General features: G+C 54.8%; 1 pseudogene; it reads left to right on the top strand.

The window, feature by feature from the left end:
* Nucleotides 1-1,876: 1,876 nt before the first annotated feature.
* LOC123153490 (putative receptor protein kinase ZmPK1) lies at nucleotides 1,877-5,102 on the top strand (annotated as a pseudogene).
* The last annotated feature ends 654 nt before the right edge of the window (nucleotides 5,103-5,756 follow it).

Here is a 5,756-nt window from a genome sequence, read left to right as displayed (position 1 = left end):
CTTTGCCTCATTGCTATGATGTGTTGAAGGATGATGAGAAATGGAAGAAGCGTGAAGATTTGGATGATTTGCATTTGAGCGACAAACGGAAGCGAACAATTAAGTTGCATGATGATGATGATGAGGATGATGCATCCAGTGATGACGGCAAGAGAAGTCCTACACCCAACTCGGTTTCTTACTCGAAGCCAAAGCGACCAGATGGGTGCAACAAAGACCAAACCCAAAAGAAGAAGAGGAAAGGAGATGATAAGCTCAAACATGCTATGGAAGCTATTGTGAAGCCAAGAAAAGAAGCCAACGAGGTGAGGAAAATGGCAAGGACCCAAGATGCCGCGGCTGAGGAGAGGAGGTTGGCGGCCGAGGAGAGGAGGGTGGCGGCCGAGGAGAGAAAGGTGGCTTTGGAGGAGAGGAAGGTGAGCAATGAGGAGCGAACTAGGTTGTTGGAATGGGAGAAGCACTTGTTCTTCTTGGACACAACTAACCTCAATGCGATGCAAAAGGAGTATGTCAATCTTGCCCAACAAGAAGTCTTGATCCAAAAAAGAGCCATGGTTTCGTGCAATGGGTGGCAGTGGCATCGGCGCCATGGGTGGCGGTGGCCTCGGCGCCATGGGTGGCGGTTGCATCGGCGCCATGGGTGGCGGTGGCCTCGGCGCCATGGGTGGCGGTGGCCTTGGCGCCATGGGTGCCATGGGTGGCTTCGGAGGTACCGTGGGCGGTTTAGGTGCAATGGGAGGCATGGCTGGCTTTGGAGCACCCCCCGACGCTATGGCCACGATGGGAGGCATGAGTTTTGCTTCTCTCATGGGAGGCATGGGTGCACCTCCGGCCGCCATGGGCGGAATGTCTTTCGATGAGCCTCCTCGCACACATTCCCATAAAGATGCCGTTGAAGATCTTGCCAACACCGTCGGAGCTTCACGTGATGCGGTGCGCGAGAGGGAGAAAGATTCATCTTCGGAGGCGGAAGAATCGTCTTCCGAAGATGAGGACGAGGACGAAGACGAGGAATAATGTGTCTTTCCTTTGTGTATTGAACTTGATTTGCATTTTGAACTTGGTTGGATGAACTTGTGGGCATGATTTTAAACTTGTGGGCATGAACTTCATCAACTTGTTTGTGTGAAATTTTTATTGTGTTAAAAATGTTCATCATTTTGTGTTGAAAAATGCCATATGCAATGCATCGACGGGTCGCACACGCTGCATTTTGGCGCGCTGCTGGAGCGACGCGCGCGCGCTGCATTTTAGCGCAGCCGTTGGAGCCACCGCTGCCGGACGCGCCAAATCAGGCGAACAGCATGCGGCAAATGCCTTTTTTGGAGATGCTCTTATACCACATATGAAACACCAAAGCCAATGGCGTTGCCAAGTAGGTAAGAAACGCCAAAGAGGTTGGCGTTTCCATGTAAGAAGAAACGTGAGATACCTTGGCGTTCTCATGTGGAGTAGCAACGCTAGCTAGCTTGGCGTTTCTATATGAAGCAGAAATGTCGCGGTCTGTGACGTTTTTAAAAAGGTCAGATTGTGAAATACTGTCGTGTCAAGTTTAGTTTGTAACAATAATCGTCGAGAAGGTCAGAATAGTAATTTCGGTCGGGATTAATCAAGTCTGAGTCAGTCCCGAAAAAAGAATGCTGGGCATATCAGTCAGCCCACCTTTCACCTGAGTCGTCGGAGGCTGGTCTTACAAAAAGCTAACAGTCCATGGCTGCTAGCCTGCTACGGCGTCAAAACATAAAGTCAATGCCGTCGACGGTCTTTCCGTCTTTCAGCGACCAGACCAGCATAAAAACTCACTTGACGACCTAAGACGTACTCTGGAAAAGGAACACCACAGAGCGCGTAAGTGTTGGTGCCTGGTAGTATCACGATGAGAGCGCTCCCGATCCTTGCCAGCTCGGCTTTCCTCCTGGTGATCACCACCACGGCGACCTTGCCTTGTGTTGCTCTCGCGGTAAGCGATGATGATCAGCACAGGAGGAACATCCTGTGGCGCCGCGGGTCCATCGCCGTGGGGGACGACGCTCTGGTGTCCCCGAGCGGCGACTTCTCGTGCGGCTTCCACCGCGTCGCCACCAATGCGTATGTGTTCGCCGTCTGGTTCACCGCATCGGCCGACCCGCCCACCCTCGCGTGGGCCGCCAACCGCGACGCCCCCGTGAACGGCATGTGCTCCCGCGCCGAGCTGCTCAGGGACGGGTCACTGGTGCTGCGGGATTTCGACGGGCTTGCCGCGTGGAGCACCAACACCAGCGGCACCGGCGCCGACCGTGCGCAGCTGCTCGACACGGGCAACCTCGTTGTGTCCGACGCCGCCGGCCGCACCCTGTGGCAGAGCTTCGACTGGCCCACCGACACGCTCCTCCCCGGGCAGTTCATCACGCGGCACGCCCGCCTCGTGTCGGCAAAGGCGAGGGCCTCCACGTACTCCGGTTACTACAGCTTCTACTTCGACAACTTCAACATCCTCAACCTCATGTACGACGGCCCGGAGATCAACATGAACTACTGGCCGGACCCCTTCAAGACGTGGGTGGTCAACAAGAGGATGGCCTTCAACAGCAGCCGGCTTGGCAGCCTCGACGATCGCGGCCGCTTCTCGGCGAGCGACAATCTGCGGTTCGCCGCCTCCGACATGGGCGCCGCTGGGCACGTCATGCGGCGGCTGACGCTGGACTACGACGGGAACCTCCGGGCTTACAGCCTTGACGTCGCTGGCGGCGGGGTCTGGCACGCCACGTGGGCGGCGCTCCTGCGGCAGTGCGGCGTGCACGGGATATGCGGCCGCTACGGCGTGTGCGCGTACGGGCTGGCCGGCCCGGCATGCGCGTGCCCCGGTGACTGGAGCAAAGGCTGTCGGCGCTTGTTCGACGTCCGGTGCGGCGAGGACGTGTACTTCGCCGAGCTGCCGAACGTGGACTACTGGGGGTTCGACTACACGTTCGCCGAGAAGATCAGCATCGACGCGTGCCGGCAGATGTGCCTCGACGACTGCAACTGCGAGGCGTTTGGCTACAAGAAGGGAGGAAGCGGCACAGGGCCGGCCCTAGGGCATGGCGAGGAGTGCGGCCGCCTAGGGCCCAGCCAAAGCAGGGGCCCATCCGTTTGCATGTCTCTAGTAGATATATAAGCATATTATAGGAAGAAGAAAAGATAGAGAAGGTAAAAAGACCAGCCAAGAGACAACCATTCAGCCAGTCACCTACTCCCGCTGCGCGACCAAGCTAGGAATTAACTCTGCGGCAAAAATTTTGGCCATGAAATCAGCCAATCTGCTAATATCCTTGATTATCGATCTCAATTAATGCCGGATCTATGCAGCGTGAGATGTGTATCCATTCCATGCAGCCAAAAATCCCATTTAGTTTGGCATGTATGAGTCACAGCATGCAATACTCCTTCCCAAAAAATTAAAAAGCATGCAACACTCCTTTAATTAGGCCCCATGCATCATGCAATACTCCGATTCAAGCTAAAAAAAGCATGCAATACTCCACTAATTAGGCACCATGCAACCAATTATTTTTCTCGTTGGATGAAACTCGTTGTCGGTTCTTCCGACGGGTCGCGACCACTACACACCTGCCACAACATTATTGGTGATAGTCGTGGCAGTCAGAGCCGTGCCAAGGTGAGGGCCCATGGCCGGTGGAGTTCATAAGTTCGCACAAGGGCCTCTAAGATGCTAGGGCCGGCCCTGAAGCGGCAAGTGCTACACCAAGATCTCCCTGTGGAACGGCCGAGGCCCGGAACCCAAGCAGTTCATCTACTTCAAGGTCCCTAAACGCGTCGAGAAGAAGCCCAACCTGTCGTCTGTATTGCGCTTGCGCTTCGATGGCCATGACTGCAGCACCACGCAAGAACGAAACGCCAGCGTCGTCTACTCGCCCTCCCGTCACCTAAAGAATATCAGCGGCGGCAAGATAAAGTTCGTCTACTTCTACGGTTTCCTCGGGGCATTGTTCGTCGTGGAAGCCGTCGTCATCATCGCCGGGTATCTGTTCATCTTCCGAGGCAAGCCGGCCGCAGCGCGACGAGTCGACGACGATGGCTATAGCTTGGTGATGAGCCACTTCAGGAAGTTCGCGTACGACGAACTCTACAATGCCACCTGCAATTTTGGTGAGGAGCTCTGGAGGGGAGCATCCGGGGCGGTGTACAAGGGCGTGTTGGACGACGGCCGGGACGTGGCCGTGACGCGGCTGGTGGAGGTGACGACGCCGCAGGCCGAGGAGGTTTTCCGGTCGGAGCTGAGCGTCATCGGGCGGATCAACCACATGAATTTGGTCCGTATATAGTGCTTCTGCTGCGAGCGTTCACACAGGCTCCTCGTCTCCGAGTACGCCGAGAACGGCTCGCTGGCCAGGGCCCTCTTTGACGGGGATGGCGGTGAGCAGGTCGTGCTGGGGTGGCAATCGAGGTACAAGATCGCCGTCGGCGTCGCCAAGGGGCTGGCCTACCTGCACCACGAGTGCCTCGAGTGGATCCTGCACTGCGACATGAAGCCCGAGAACGTTCTGCTGGACGCTGACCTGGAGCCCAAGATCACCGGCTTCGGCCTGGTGAAGCTGCTTAGCCGGCAAGAGGACGCGTGCGACAAAGCGCCGTCCCGTGTGATGGGGGCAAGTGGGCACGTCGCGCCGGAGTGGGCGCTGAGCGTCCCTATCACCGGGAAGGCCGACGTGTACAGCTTTGGCATCGTGCTTCTGGAGCTGCTCCGTGGGCAGAGGTTCAGCGAGTGGACGGCGTTGCAGGGGGTGCCCGGAGATGACGAGGAGGCACCCGTGGATTTACGGGAGATCGTAGCGTGGTTTAAGGACAAGACGCTGGAGTGCCAATGTGAGGGGTTGGCGCCGGCGCCGTGGCTGGAGGAGTTCGTGGATGCGCGGTTGCTCGGTGACTTCAACCGCTCGCAGACGACGGTGATGCTGGAGGTGGCTGTCTCGTGCGTACAGGATGATCCCAGCAGGAGGCCGAGCATGAAGGCCGTCGCGCAGAAGCTTCTCTGGTCGCAGGATGTAGTAGGGTCGGCGTCCTTTCTCCATGCGGATGATGTGTGTCACGACCAAAGTTCTAAATGGTATAGCGTGCTATAGCGGTGCTGTAGTAAGCTATTTAAAATGTTTGCTCATGTGTTTGAACCAAAAAACCATAGTGCAGGACTTCTTCTAAACACTATAGCATGCTTCGGCTATAGCGGGCTATTTAAAACCATGGTATGTACGGGGAAAATTCTGTACACCGAGTGTTTCGATCTTTGGCGAGGTCCTTTCCCTGGACTCTCGGTAAATAGTGTCTCTGCCGAGTAGAACACGAAAACACTTAGCAAAGACTGAACTCGATAACGTAGAGTCTTTGCTGAGAACTCGGTGACAAACACCGGAAAGTAAGCACATGACACTCGGCAAACATATCCTTCACCTCTGTAATTGACGGCTTTGTGTTTTGTCGAGTGTCATCTAAGGATTCTCCGCAAATATTTGTAATTCTTTTCCTAAATGTCGAAAGTGTTTGCCGAGTACTAAAAAATTCATTCTTTATACGTTAGGTTGGATTTCAGATGTATATCATTTATTATATGAAACCAAAAAGAAGAAATGACAAGAAAGTTGTATATAGATGGAGGAATAAATTATGATGTGGAAAACAAGGCAGGGGTTCAAATCCTGTCATCCCTACCTATTACTTCTCCTATAGGCAGTGACGAGGGATCAATTGAGATCGATTCAAATTGGACAAAATTTAGAGTT

Source organism: Triticum aestivum, chromosome 7A (assembly GCF_018294505.1).
Source record: "Triticum aestivum cultivar Chinese Spring chromosome 7A, IWGSC CS RefSeq v2.1, whole genome shotgun sequence".
NCBI classification, from domain to species: Eukaryota; Viridiplantae; Streptophyta; class Magnoliopsida; order Poales; family Poaceae; genus Triticum; species Triticum aestivum.
This window is presented reverse-complemented; position numbering and strand designations above follow the sequence as displayed.